Raw genomic sequence first — 13953 nt, 5'->3', positions numbered from 1 at the left:
TGGCTTCTCTTCTATTCACAGCCATTTGTAAGGCCTCCTCAGACAACCATTTTGCCTTTTTGCTTTTCTTTTTCTTGGGGATGGTCTTGATCCCTGCCTCCTGTACAATGTCACAAACCTCCATCCATAGTTCCTCAGGCACTCTATCAGATCTAATCCCTTGAATCTATTTGTTACTTCCACTGTATAATCATAAGCGATTTGATTTAGGTCATACCTGAATGGTCTAGTGGTTTTCCCTACTTTCTTCAATTTAAGTCTGAATTTTGCAATGATATACTCTTCAATATCACTGCTAAGGACTAGTATGCTACAAGGACTGCTGCTGCTAAGTCACTTCAGTCGTGTCCGACTCTGTGTGACCCCATAGACAGCAGCCCACCAGACTCCCCTGTCCCTGGGATTCTCCAGGTGAGAATACTGGAATTGGTTGCCATTTCCTTCCCCAATAAAGAGTGCTACTTGGCCTCAAATTTCACTTAAATTTATAATGAGCTGATTTGAGAAGGAATCTATTATATACTTGAACGCAAAGCTGAAAATGACTTTGACTTCTTGGGTATTTTTTAAATGATAGCATATGCGTGTGGGTGTGTGCAGGTGTATATGTTTGTGTGTGTGTGCGTTTGTAGCCGTAAACACTAATAGATGCACAAAAGCAATTTTGTTTATGGCACTTTTTTTCTGGAGTTCATTGGTATATGTGGCAAATTATGTGACTTCTAAAGAAATTATTTACAATGGATTGAAAATACCCAAGGGCAGGAAAGTGGGAAAAGATGCTGTTTAAGTGTAGCACTGCTTATTGTCTCATAGTTTTCTGACCTTTTCTTCATTTAGTGATGCCAACACCTGGGGCAAGGCAATCAGCTACATGAGAAATATTCTCTCTTCATACTCAGTGGAAATATACCTGGAAAAATTATGCTAATTCACTTCCTATTTCTAACAGTGACAGAGAAAACTAGAGGGTATAATACTATGATTTAGATTTACCCATAAGCATTTATTCAAAGATCCCATCTACATTTTGTTTATTCGTCTCTTTGCTCCATTGCATGTATAATGATATTTAATGATATTTTACAAAAGAAGGGTCTCAAATACTCCAACTTTGCCCCAATACTCCCTTGCTACTGTTGTGCTACAGGAGTAAAAGTGCTCATGGTCGGGGAGACACAAACGTCACAATTTCTCGAGACCAAAGGCTTAGTTCCAGTAGATATTGTATTATTTTGTGTCCTCCGTCCATAAACCAATGATAGCTGATTAAAGACTTGCTCACCAATTGGATAAAACTAGGAAGTGTCATTCCCAAACTCCAGTGGCTTAAGTTCATCATCACCTGAAAGAGCTGCCATCACTGTGGTGTTCCGCCCATAATGACGCCGCCAGCGCCCGTATTCCGTCATCAAACGGGACTTCAGGTGATTGAGTCACCTCTGTTTCAGTAACAACGCTCATTCCATCCAGGCGAACGGTCTCTGTGAAGACCAGAGGAAATGTATTCCCTGACAGAAAATGGAAAGGGCACCAAGAACAAGGACCAGGGGCGCCAGCAGCCGTGGCTCCTAGGCTTTGGTTCTCCGACGACATTCTTGGACGCCCTGCGCAGAGGATCATGGGAGTTTGTGGATTAAATCCGGGGCAAAGCCAACGCCAGACTGTTCTTACAGCTCCACCCAGGGCTTGAGGGTCCACACCTGCTCGCTAATCTCTCAGAGCACCTCACCAAAACTGTTAGAGCAGGCAGGTAGCTAGGTGTGAGCAGAAAAATGGGGGCAGGGGCCAGGTGACAGGAAATCCTGCATCTCATAAACAGTGTGGTTCCATAGACAGACAAAGGAAAGCGGACACCTTCAGACTGACAGGAAACCACACATTTTGGGTGTTAAGGGTCCCAATAGCAGACAAAGAAAGGTGCAAAGGCGGGAATCTCGTGAGTCCTAAAGTAACCTTCTGCTGCTTGTGCTCTCATTACAGTAAAATTAGCCTTACAGATAAGAAGTACTTATCATGCGCCGTTGCCTTGACACTTCTGCTCTCTGTTCAATAAGGACAAAAATCCCTCCTTCCCTGGAGAAAATGGAGCTGGGATGAAAATCTGAGAAGATGACCCCCAGAGTCCTCCTTCAGTGAATATTCTGCCCCTTCACTGTAGGCTCCTCATAACTGTCTTACCAAAGAAACCCAGGGTGTAGCTCACCTGTCTGCCAGCTCTCCCTGAGAATGTTGTTTGTGTTCAGTTGCTAAGTCTGACTCTGAGGGCATATCCTTGCTTAAATAAACTCTCACTTTACTTTCCTTAGCTGTTTCATCTCCTAAATCTTTTGAGATGAAGAAAGAACCTTAAATTCACTGGCAACACAACCACTGGCAAAGGCAGTTGTATGTAGTGCCGCTGGCCTGTGGCATTGACCCTAACAGGTCACCAGCCCCTCTCTCACTGGTTCATTTGGCCCTTCTGTCTAAAGAGCACAGCAAATCCACACACAACAGTTGTTACAAGTAGTCACTTCTCTACCGCCAGAGGTTTAAAGGATTGAGTAAGAATCTGACTGTACTTTGCTTTGGGTAAAAGCTCATTACAAGGATATGGGTTCTCAGGGCCTCAGTTCTTTGGTAGTCTTTTTGATATACATTCTTCTAGGGCTTATCATTCATTTCCTACTGTTCCCACCTACTCATCAGCTTAAGGTTAGGTTTATCTGAAAGGGATTTGGCTTATGCATCTATAATTATGCCTGTGCCATTTCTTTGTAAGGATAGGAACAATGTGTTAGCCTTATCAGTGAAAACTCAGCCCTCTTTACCATCAGATTTTCAGCTTCCATTAGGATCATAAGTAAGCAAAGGATGAAAAAAAAACTCTCTAAAGGTCAGCCTCCTTAATTAAATGAAAACAGGCAGCAGCATTAGAAAATGAAATGACGGTAGCCTGTGCTCTTTCTGAGGAGATCCTACAGAGTATCCAGCTGATCCTTCCATAAGCTAGGCAAGCTGAATTATTCCCAGATGATTAAGAGGCTGAAACATTACAATGGTGATTCCCTTTCTGCAAACAAATGGAACTGATGTTGTGAGACCATGGCTATAACGGAGCTTTCGAGACTGTAATAGTGCTCCCTGTCTGGCCTACCTCATTTTCACCTCTTTGAATTACCTCATGGTTGCCTTTCCCTTGTACTTTCTGCTTTGGCTACCACTATGCTTCACCTAAGGACAGTGTGGTAGAGAAATCAATAAAAGAAGCTCTGAGCTGGGTACTTTTCGCATTCAGGTGTTCACATAAAACCTGGGAAGAAAATATCACCACCTCCTTTTATGGAAGAGCAAATTGCAATTCAGAAAGGTTAATTATTTTTCCCAAGGTCACACAGCTAATGAAGTATCAGCCTAGGTTGGATACAGGTCTGTCTGTAGTGCCCATTCTCTTTCCATAAGAGCTAACCTCTTTGTTGCTCTGGTTCTGTTCCCATTGTCTCCATTTAGGAATGTCCAGGATGGCGTCTGAGGATGACAGCACATCTTCCCGACATTAGTACGGCTGGATTATTCTGTCTAGACTCTCGGCCTACCTCTATCCTAACCCTTCCTTGATTTTGTCATGTTGTTTTCCAGTAGATCCCTAGACCAATTCTAGTTGGTCAGAAGCTTTGTGAAGTCCTCCCAGGAGTAAATGAAGCTAAAGGTTTTCAAAAGGAGTAAGAAACTGTAAGAACTGAGGATGACAGTTTGCTCTAACTCCCCTCCTTCAAAGGCTACATCATTCCTACCTTCCCCCAACAACTGCACCCTGCATAGTAACACCATGGCATTGCTTTCCATTTCAAAAACTAAAGAATTCTGCCTATTTCTGGATCTGTGACTCTACTGATCGATTACACTTATAAAAAATCAAATAAATATATTGATGGTAGTAGTTTCTTCTTTGATTGTAGTAATGCTTTTTTTTCATTTATTTTTATTAGTTGGAGGCTAATTACTTTACAATACTGTAGTGGTTTTTGTCATACATTGACATGAATCAGCCATGGATTTACAAGTATTATGATACGTATATAGGATCTCTTAAGTTCTTAAAAACTATCACACAATCATAAAGGAGGTAGGAAAACTTTTCCAACTCTGAAAGGCTTTAAGTAAAAGTAGTTCCAGTTAGTTATTCTTATTGAAACTCATGTGGCTGAAGGATTTTTCAGAGGGTGGATGTGTGTTGAAGCACAGCTGCCACACAGCTCCACAGGGCACTAAGTCGCTTGAACTCCAGGGGGAGCCATTCAGATACCAGTGCAATGTCGTGAAGTGAAGTGAAGTCGCTCAGTCGTGTCCCACTCTTGGCGACTCCATGGACTGTTGCCCACCAGGCTCCTCGGTCCATGGGATTTTCCAGGCATTATCTTCCAAAAAGGAGGCAATGAAGTGACAAAGTGTGTATCTCTGGCTGCAATTAGAATTGTCAAGGGAGCTTTTAGGACCAATGCCTGAGCCTCATTTGAGGCAATTAAGTAAAACTCTCTGGAGGTAGATCTAGGCATCAGTAATACTTTAAAACTACCGGTTTAGAGCATGGGGTCTAGAGCTTTGGAACCTGAGTTTGAATCTCAGTTATTAAACTCTCCAAGCTTCATGTTCTTCACCTGTAATGTGAGATTATGAATTAGTCTTACTTCATAGGACTGCGAATATAATCTCTACCATTGTACCTCACTTCTAGTGAATATTTTTTTAATAATTAAGCAATTTTTAGCATTTTAAAGAAATATTGTTACTGTGATAATTCATTACTCTTTTTTAAAATAAAAGAGTATAATATATAAATATGCACTCTCAATTTGTGTTCTTCTTTTTCAGAAAGTCAAAAGGGATATAAAATATGATCAATATAGAATGAGAAGATAATTTATTCAGTCACACCTGCAGAAATCCTACTATACTCTGAACAAGGAGAGTCTACTAAAGATAACACCTAGCTAATGCCTGGAATGGAAACCTACCATTAGAGCTTTGCCCGTGGCTAACTTAACTTTCCATTTGAACTTTCTGCTTTAGCTCATAGATCCACATTATTTCAACTCTCTCAAACCATGCCTGAATGTATAGTGACCAGTTAGTTAACCGTAGTGACCTCACATACTTCAAAGATAACTTTCTCCTTTGCAAACCCATTCACAATTTAAACCAAACCAAAGGCAAATTTGGTCAATTATATTTCATGAAAGTCTCTCAAGTATTAATCCTCTTTTCCATCTTCTTTCCAAGGCTGAGGACATTTCTTTCTTGGGTCTCCTACTAGCTACTAATAAATCCTCTGTGTACTATTAGAAATTAAGTTCAGTTCAGTCACTCAGTCATATCCAACTCTGCAACCCCGTGGAGTGCAGCACGCCAGGCCTCCCTGTCCATCACCAACTCCCAGAGTTTACTCAAACTCATGTCCATTGAGTCAGTGATGCCATCCAACCATTTCATCCTCTGTCGTCCCCTTCTCCTCCCACCTTCAATCTATCCCAGCATCTGGGTCTTTTCAAATGAGTCAGTTCTACCTCTTGATAAACAGATATTCACAAATCACTGTCTGATTTTAAAATTCCCTTTACTGCTTTATTGCATACAGAATTGAGTCCAGTGTCTTTGGTTCAGAATATAAAACCCTTCAAAATCTTTTAGTAAATTTTTCAAAATCTCCCCTCATCCCTTTTCTCTTTTAAAAACTCTGATTTTGCCATTTGAATTTCACATCTTTGAACATGCCAATATGTCACTGCATATGCTGTTCACTTATTTTACTATCCCTGTCTACTTTGCCTAGTAAACTCCTAATTATCAAGGCTGAGATTGGGTGTCATCTCTGTAATGTCCTTTCATGACTCCTCCAAGCAGTATTTGTTATCCACCCCTTCTGTACTTTCTACTACTGCACTTACTACGCTTAAATATAATTGATTATGTATGTCTTTTCCCTCTGATCCAACATCTTCCACCAAATAATCTGAAGACTTCTTAAGAAAAAAATCTATGACTAATCTACTGTTGTATTCCCAGAAACTAACATGTTAACTTGTACCTAACCAGTCAATTAGTAATTGATTAAAGTTTTATCTCAGAAATCAGAATCACTAAACTGTGCTGAAAACTTTAAAAGTTCTAATGGTAAAAAGAACTCAGACTATATATGAATAAATAAACTATTAAGTGCATAGATGTTTCATTCAATGTGGATTGAAAAATGGAGTTACATACTTATTAAAATCTCTATTGAAGTAAAAATATGTTCCCCTTTCATGTGCAGCTCCAACATGAGCTGGAAGAGTCAAGAGGTGTCTGGAATTGATATTGAGTTTTATTATTGAGGTAAAGAGAAGAAAAACTGTATCGCTTAGACACTGATATTGACATAAACATAAACATTAAAGGAAGTAAATGTGATTTAGAGCTATTTGTGATCAACTATAATGCATAATGCTTGCATATGAGTACTGAATTGGAACAGATTGGATTACAGGGGAAAGGCTAAAAGTCTATTGTGAAATTTGTTCTCCAAAATGTACTTTACTTTGGACAACGAAGGTGGTTGCTGCTGCTGCTGCTGCTGCTGCTAAGTTGCTTCAGTCGTGTCCGACTCTGTGCCACCCCATAGATGGAAGTCAACTAAGCTCCCCCGTCCCTGGGAATTCTCCAGGCAAGAACACTGAAGTGGGTTGCCGTTTCCTTCTCCAACGCTTGAAAGTGAAAAGTGAAAGTGACGTCGCTCAACCATGTCCGACTCTTAGAGACCCCATGGACCGCAGCCTACCAGGCTCCTCCATCCATGGGATTTTCCAGGCAAGAGTACTGGAGTGGGGTGCCAATGTCTTCTCTGAATGAAGGTTGAACAAAGCCTTTTAAGATGATCAGAAATCTTTCTCAAAAAGTTTTCTTCCTTGGGATTCCAGATTAATAATGTTTTAGAAAGCTGAGTTAATTAATAGAAAATGGTTCTCATCAAGAAGATAAAAAAATTAGCCATTCATGGTATTCTGGGAAGAATGGCAGAATAAGAAGCACCAGGAATCTGTCTCTCCACATAGACAGCGATTGCCCTGGCCAAATCTGTCTGGTGTGACTATTTTGAAATTCTGGAGTCTATTGAAGGTATGCAAGGCCCAGGAGAAGGCCTGGCCGGTAAACTGAGGTTGACTGCAGTCTGTCTCAGCTCTTGGTACAGTAGCAGCTACTCATGTCCCACTCAGGCAGCCACGCACACATTCCTGGAGCAGCTTGCAAACAGCTTGTGGGAACCAGGCTGGGAGAAACAAAGCTTGTCCTCCGATCACTGGGGATTTGTGTTCTGACTGTTGATTGCTGTTTCTGGTCATACAGATGCATAGACAAAGTGATGTGGCACTTTTGTTGTACTTCCTCCCATTTTTGACAGCTCCTCCCCCTCTAGCTGAAGTGATTCTCCAGGGGATTTAAAGGCCCACTGCCCTACCCCCTTTTCGTTCTTCTCTTTTTTTCTCTTTTTGAGAGTCAGATATTAAAGACTTTTTCAAATTAAGGGAGACTTTAAGATATTCCCAGATAAAAGAGAAGTTGAGGGACTCTGTTACCACTAGACCCAACCCACAAGTAAGGCTCAAGGGACCACCTACAGAGTGAAGTGATGGGACACTAGATAGTAACTCAAAAGTATAAGGCAAAATAAAGATTGCAATAAGGGAAAATAAGGGCAAGTATAAAAGTTTGCATTATTGTAACAACCGTGAAGTGTAACAACACTTTGTTTTCTGCATGTTTTAAGAGACTAACACATTAAAAATTAAAGTCTCAATAGATATGAAAGATAGATTTCACATAAAATATCTTTTCTGACCAGAATGGAAGACAGAAATCAATAAGAGGTAAATCTGGAAATTTCACAATTTTTGGAAATTCAGCAACATATTAAAGAGGCAGTGGGTCAAAGGAAAACTTATAAGTGAAATTAGAAAATATTTAGAGATGAATGGAAATGAAAATACAATTTGCCAAAACTTAAAGGACATAGCAAAAGCAGTGCTTAATGGGGAAGTTTATAGCTAAAAGTGTTTACACTTTAAAAAACCAAGAAAGGTCTCAAATCAAAAACCTAATTTTACAACTTAGATAAAAAAGAATAAACTAAACCCCAATGTAGCAGAACAAAGAAAGTAATGAAAGTTAGAGCAGAGATAGTGAAGGAGTAGAAATCAATGAAGTGAAGAACAGAAAATAATAAAGGAAATTATTGAAACTTAAAGTTGGTTCTTTGAAAAGACCAGCAAAATTGACAAATACTTAAATAGATGAACTAAGTAAAAAGAGAACAATTAATAAAATGAGAAATGAAGATGAGGACATTGCTACTGATTCTACAGAAGTAAAATGATTTTAAGAGATTACTTTGAATAACTATATACCAACACATTGGATAATCACTAAAATTTAACCAACTAACACTGGATAAGTTATGACCAACCTAGATAGCATATTAAAAAGCAGAGACATTACTTTGCCAACAAAGGTCCATCTAGTCAAGGCTATGGTTTTTCCAGTGGTCATGTATGGATGTGAGAGTTGGACTGTGAAGAAAGCTGAGCACTGAAGAATTGATGCTTTTGAACTGTGGTGTTGGAGAAGACTCTTGAGAGTCCCTTGGACTGCAAGGAGATCCAACCAGTCCATCCTAAAGGAGATCAGTCCTGGGTGTTCATTGGAAGGACTGATGCTGAAGCTGAAACTCCAACACTTTGGCCACCTGATGAGAAGAGTTGACTCATTGGAAAAGACCCTGATGCTGGGAGGGATTGGGGGCAGGAGGAGAAGGGGACAACAGAGGATGAGATGGTTGGATGGCATCACCGACTTGATGGACGTGAGTTTGAGTAAACTCCAGGAGTTGGTGGTGGACAGGGAGACCTGGCGTGCTGCAATTCATGGGGTCACAAAGAGTCGGACACGACTGAGCGACTGAACTGAACTGAACATTGGATAAGTATTCCTGACACACAACATTAATACAAAAGCTAAGCTGTACTGTGGTAATCTAGTAATAAAAAAAAAAAATCTAAGCCATTCCGAAATGGTTATGGAGCAAAAAATCGAAGTGGAGCTGGTAGAACTTGCCAGCTTTACAACAGATGTATGTCCGCTCAGTTTTCTTTCACTAAAGCAAGTATGTGTTCTTTGAGAAGAGAAAGTGAAAGAAAAAATCTAAGGAACACAAACAGGAAACTTAAAAGACACAGAGTAATAAGTAAGGTAAGTAATGAGAAAAGGCAGGAAGGAAAGGATTCAGAGAGACAAGGAACAAGTAACAGTCATTGACGTGTAGTCAAACACTGAGAAACCTCTACATTTGTTCCCCCTTTTCAGCTGTAAGGCTTCAGCTCAGACCAGATCTCAAATTACTTTTCCAGGTCACTTACCATTTCAAGGGACATTGCACGCTGATGTGTCTGCCAGATCCTCATCAGGAAACTGAGGGATTATGAGAAGAAAAAGAAGGGCTTTATCACTGACCCTGAAATAGACACACATCAACCATGGTCATCAAAAGAAAATCTGTGATTAAATTACCTAACACCATTGATGTTACAAACTTATATTTCTCAACTGTGACCACAGGTTAGAATCACCTGAAAGTGAAAGTCACTTAGTCATGCAGGACTCTTTGCAACTGCGTGGATATACAGTCCGTGGAATTCTCCAGGCCAAAATACTGGAGTGGGTAGCCATTCCATTCTTCAAGGGATCTTCCCAACCCAGGAATCTAAGCAGGGTCTCCAGCATTGCAGGTGGATTTTTTACCAGCTGAGCTACAAGGGAAGCCCTAGAATCATCTGTTCAGCTTAAATATATGTATCTCCTGACCCATCCCTAGAAGTTCAGATTTAATTGGTCTGAAGTAGACCTAGATATTTTGTTTGTTGTTTGCCTTATCTCTTAAATAATTATAATGTAGTCTATGGCCTAGAACTACTTTTACAAAGGAAAATTTAAAGAAAAATTTTCAAATATGTTGCCAGTTTACTTATTGGTAAAATAACTAATTTTGACTGTTGTGAACTATTATGCTTTTGTTGTTGTTCAGTCACTAAAGCCATGTCCGACTCTTCGTGACCCCATGGACTGCAGCATGCCAGGCTTCCTTGTCCTTCACCATCTCCTGGAGTTCGCTCAAACTCATGTCCATTGAGTTGGTGATGCCATCCTACCATCTCATTGTCTGTCGTCCCCTTCTCTTCCTGTCTTCAATCTTCCCCAGCATCAGGGTCTTTTATCCCCTGCCCCCAAATCCAGAAGTATTTTCTGAATTCTTTGACCTTGTAAGAAATTAATAAACAAAAACCTCAATTAAATAGAGTTGAGAGACCAGGAGGGGAAGCTCACACTCTCTGTGATGATAGCAGAGTCCAACAGAAAGAATAAAGTCTCCTCTTCTTTCCCAGCAAGGACTGAGCCAATGAAAAGCCATGGACTCTGTTTACTAAAGCCCTCCCAACTTTCTTCTCTCTAAAAAAAATGTTCCCCTTCCTTTGCCCTAAGGGAACTGCCATGATTGCAAACCTCTAATTGCAGTTCTCTGCTGATCCTCAATAAACCCATCTTTGCTGGAGAAATAGCTGGCAGTCTGTTTCAGGCCAACAGACTCATTCATCTGACAGCACAGAAACAATTTACTAATTTGTTTTTAGCACAAGTTCAGTGCACTGTGTAACAACTTTTTTTTTCTTACTTCATTTAATTTTAGCCACAACCCTACAAATCCCCCTGAATCTAAACTCATTGCATCATTGATCCAAAATCCAAAATCATACCTCTTCCATTGCACTTCTCAAGGCATTTTAACACCTTGTCTTCCACAGTTGGTACTATAAAATTTGTGTGGAATGAAAATCAGTGAAAATTTCATCCTTTTATCCTGCATTCTTGGGAGAAATTTTACCTGTCTCAGAAACAGAATGAGCTGATGACCTGTCCACTGCTTTTATTCAACTCATGTTTTCCATAGTGGAAACTTTCAGCAATATTAATCACTCTGCTTTTCAGGTCATACAGTGTGGTTATACATGCCTTCCTAAATCCTTATGTCTTATTTTAATAGGCTGTCAACATTCTTAGTTGTCATTATAGCAAAGTTTTAAGATCTCTCTCTCTTTTTTTTTTCCATAACCAAAGCGTCTCACAGTGTCTGAGTGAATGACGGGATTTCCCAAAGACAAGTTCAGACATCACTGATAGTATTCCCAAAATAGATTGTTGGCATGAAGTAGTGGAAAGAATCCTGAAGCTGCATTCAGAAGATAGGGACTAAAACTAACTTGGAATGCTTTCAACCTGCATGACCTTATGCGTTCAGTTAACCCTTACGAGTCTTAGGTGTCTTTACCATGGAAATGGTAGTTCCTGCCCTAGCCAGACCACAGAGTAATCTAGTAAGCCAATAGGAGGTGGCTCAGATGGTAAAGAATCTGCCTGCATTGTGGGAGACCAGGATTCGATCCCTGGGTTGGGAAGATCCCCTGGAGAAGGGAGTGGCTACCCACTCCAACATTCTTGCCTGGAGAATTCCATGGACAGAGGAACCTGGTGGGCTAGAGTCCCTAGGGTCAAAAAGAGTCAGACATGACTGAGCGACCAACAGATCTCACTTCATCATTAGAAGGAAATTTTTTTTTTTACTTTTGAAAAGTACAATGCAAATGGATATGTTTACTCCCCTTCCCTCTGTCTCTTGCCTCAAGCTCACTCCATGGGGTACCTGGACTCTTGAAGCACCAGCACAGCAAACACAACTCTGGGGGAGCAGAAGACCCCAGGTGGCTGGGAGATGCACTCAGTACAGACAGACTGAGGCCAGACATGAGCTGGGACGAAGGAACTCGTTAAGACAATGATACAGTGTAGAAGAAGAATCAGAGAAAGGTAATACATACTTCCATTATGCTTGCTAGCATTTCTTTTGCAAAATATTGTCTATTTTTTGTAAGGATACGTGTTTGATGACATTTTTAAGTTTTCTTTATGGAGAAATCAAGGGTTTCTAAGAAGAAATAGAAATAAGGCTAATTAAAAAGGCTACTGTAGAAAGCTCCTTTGAAAAGTCTAAATTATTAATCTATGGGGAGAGAAAATCAACACTTGATCCCTAGCTGCTGAAAACATACAACCAATGATGACCAACAATATGGTACCAGAAGCAAAAGGAAAGAAGACAGTCCTGGGAAGCCCAAATGCTTAATGACATTTGTGTGACTCATTATAAAGGAGAGAACATGAGATAAAACAAAATGAATGTGTTTCTAACATGCAGTCATAAAATAGCAGGGGCATAGGGAACCCTATTATGTGTAACTGTACTCTGCATATTAAATTAATCATGAAATAGTAGACATTTTTCAATAACTATAACTATGGGTCATGAGCTGCCTGTTGTTATCTCAAATAATTTTCAGTACATTTCACAAAGTAATCACCATACCATCCATTCCCCACCATCATCTGCTTATTGGAAAATAGAGGCTCAAAGTGAAGCACTGAAGTGTACTGGGTCTATTAGGTTATTTGTTTGCTTCTTTTTTTTTTTTATCCTTACTTCCCCTTGGAATCAAAGATTTACACTGGCTTAATAATTAACCATCAAAAGATGCACTTTTTCTTCCAACGAGCTATATTCTTAGCAAACAGTAAAGGCAAAGATAGAAAAAAAAATTATTCCATCTCCTTGATTTCAAGTAAATTAAAATTGGGGGAATTCTATGGCACAAACTACACACTTCTTAAAGCTAGAAAAATCATAAAAACAAAACTTGCAGTAGAAAGAAGCAAGTTTATACATTAATTATAGAGTTAAAATTATGAGGGAATATTGCTTATTAGAAGAAATGAAACAGCAGTATATTTATTCAATTAATAAGTTAATATGTAGTTCACAGAACTCTTTCTGAATCCATGTTTATTTAGAAAAGACATGATGCCTTCAACAAAAATACTTATTTTGCAATAAATACTATAAAAATAGAAATGTAAATGAGAAGTTTATGTAATTTCTAGCAGTAAAATGGCACTGAACTGTATCACTGATAGTATGGACAACCTTAATTTAAAAGTCACCTAATGGTAATGTTAACAAACCTGGCATATTTTTTTGAGTTGTATTGATACTATTCCAGACACAAGTATAACTGATGTCCCTTTGATAAAATGTAGAGGAGACTCTGGGAAGGAGCATCTAATGTCTATGGTAAAATTAAGGTCAAGGACTTGGCAAAATATGTTATAGATGGTAACAGATGTTCCCAGATTAAATCACATTTCTATTAAAAACTATGCAGATGCTCAGTGGATAAAATCTAGAAACCCAGAATTGTAGAACTAGAAGGGATTTTTAGAGACTAGTCATTCCCATCATTTTAAAGCTGAGGAAACTGACACCCAGAGAGCATTAAGTGATTGACCAAGGTCCTACAGTTGGTTAGCAGTGTCTGGACCCAGACCCAAGTCCTTTCTACTATTCCAGTTAGTTTCTCATTTTGACAAATGAACGGACATTTTAATATTTCACTAAAAATATATTTAGGGTAAATTATTTTCTCTAAAATTAAATATAGGAATAACAACAAAACAGACCATTGCATTTTTTGGACCTTCCTGCCCCTGGATACTGCCCAGTCTTTTATACATACGCACACACACACACATATTTTTGGCTGTGCCACATGGCATGTGGGATCTTAGTTCCCTGACAAGTCACTCAGTCGTGTCTGACTCTTTGCAACCCCATGGACTGTAGCCTACCTGGTTCCTCTATCCATGGGATTTTCCAGGCAAGAATACTAAAGCGGATTGCCATTTCCTTCTCCAGGAGATCTTCCTGACCCAGGGATTGAACCTGGGTCTCCCACATTGTAAGCACACGCTTTACCATTTGAGCCACCAGGGAAGTCTTAG

At 39.6% G+C, this 13953-nt stretch overlaps 1 long non-coding RNA gene across 1 annotated transcript in view; it reads right to left on the bottom strand.

Annotated features, from left to right (window-relative positions):
* The window catches only part of LOC139038488 (uncharacterized), a 50816-nt gene extending 49207 nt beyond the window's left edge, over positions 1–1609 (bottom strand). Inside the window, exon 1 of the long non-coding RNA XR_011491522.1 lies at positions 1286–1609. This is a non-coding gene — a long non-coding RNA (uncharacterized lncRNA). The remainder of the gene's footprint in view (positions 1–1285) is intronic.
* Between the last annotated feature and the right edge of the window lie 12344 nt (positions 1610–13953).

The sequence above is a fragment of the Odocoileus virginianus genome, chromosome 2 (genome assembly GCF_023699985.2).
Source record: "Odocoileus virginianus isolate 20LAN1187 ecotype Illinois chromosome 2, Ovbor_1.2, whole genome shotgun sequence".
In the NCBI taxonomy this organism is placed as follows: Eukaryota; Metazoa; Chordata; class Mammalia; order Artiodactyla; family Cervidae; genus Odocoileus; species Odocoileus virginianus.
Note: the sequence above shows the minus strand (reverse complement) of the source record. Positions and strands in the feature narration are given on the sequence as shown.